The following is a 1,921-nucleotide window of genomic DNA, read 5'->3' on the forward strand; positions in this document are numbered from 1 at the left end:
ACACACACACACGCACGCACACACGCACACACATACACGCACACACACATGCCTCACGCACGCACGCACGCACACATACACACACATACACACATACACACGCACACACACGCATACACACACGCACGCACGCATGAACGCCTGCACACATACACACGCACGCACACATGCACGCACACACACACACACACACACACACAAAATATTAATTATATCTTATATAATTAATTCTCTTTAGTAATTTGACCTTATGGACCTATAAATTGAAGCTTCAATGGCACTTGATTAATTAATTAAACTTTTTAATTAGATTAATCAACTTCCATTAACTATTGATCACTCTACTAAAGACCGATAACTATACTCTTCGCATTATAGATATATTTCTAAGTTCATTGTGCTTGATTCCCTAAATCTCTTAAGGTCCTATAGTTTGTAAATGTATCGAACAAACTCATTGGCTATTTAATAAAATATATGATATTTTATTCCATATTTTTTGTTGCATTAACCACAAACCAATAAACTAACATCCAAGGTTATCTTAGGTTATCTTGTAACTTAAACATGTATGTAGAGACATACGGGTGGATCATGTTTAAGTGATAACCTAAATGGTCTGTAGTAGATGGATAAAGTTGGGTACCTTATCCTTGTGACACTACGAGTATGACCTGCTTTGTAGGTGTTATAATTGTTGTAAAATGCTACAAATGATTTGATCCTGATCATTCATGTATAGACATGTGAGCGAGGATATTCTATACAAAGAAGTTTGTATAAGACTGGACCACGAAATGCTTAGTCTCATTATATAACACCGTTTATAATAGACTTACATTTCACCAGGATGACCATAGGTAACATCACCTGAATTTTTAGTGAGTTGTGAACTCCTACCTATGAGGGTGGTCCTTTGATTTGTATGGTGAGAGTGGCCAGATCGCCGACTCAACAAGCCTACCATCTTGGGGATTCGTCTGATTGAGAAGCTGGGAACACAGCTATACAAGAAGAAATTCACTCCTTCCCCGTGGTCGAGGTAAGTAGATAAATTGCTCCCTTAAGGGCTGATTCTGGGGCTTGAACAATGTGGCGCCACACCCTCTCCTAGCCCGAGAGGGGTTTAGTCATAGTTGGACTATGATCTATTGTTCGTTAGTGGGATTAGTGGTACTTAAGAAGTTAGATGTAACTATAGGGGGAAAACGGTAGTTTTGGCCTAACTGTAGTTACGAGCAATTTGTGAAGGGTCATCGTACTGTTGATTGGTTATATCCAATGGACACATAAATAAATCTGTAGTGCGAAGAATGTAGCTGTCGGTCTTTAGTAGAGTGTCCGAAAATTAACGGATGGGGAATAATTTAATTAAAGAGTTCAATTAATTATTCGTGTACCACTGGAGCTTCAAGCTACAGGTCTAGGAGGTCCCCATGGTAGCTCAATAGGATTAAATGAGAATCAGTTTTTGGATTAATTTGAATTGTTCAAATTAATAAAGTTATAATAAAGTTATTTTAATTATATGTGATATAATTATTGCATTTGATATATTATAGCTTAACTAAGAGGAAATAAATATTTGAATAAGATTCAAATATTATTAATATGAATTGGATTCATAATAGTTAAATTTAATATAAATGTAATTTATATTAAATACCATATAAGAGAGAAAAGAAACTATAGGTTATATTGTCTGTGATATAATATTGAATCTATAAGTTATATGTTATATTTGATATAACATATAATTTAATATATCTATATATCTTGATAATATCCTAAATATTAAAATAAAGAGGTATATTATGAATAATATATATCCACAATTAAGAATTATAACCAATATTTTATATTTTATAGTATATTTTATAATAATTAATCATTTTGTCTTATTTGGAATAAAAAAAAGGGA

Source organism: Benincasa hispida, unplaced genomic scaffold (assembly GCF_009727055.1).
Source record: "Benincasa hispida cultivar B227 unplaced genomic scaffold, ASM972705v1 Contig982, whole genome shotgun sequence".
In the NCBI taxonomy this organism is placed as follows: domain Eukaryota; kingdom Viridiplantae; phylum Streptophyta; class Magnoliopsida; order Cucurbitales; family Cucurbitaceae; genus Benincasa; species Benincasa hispida.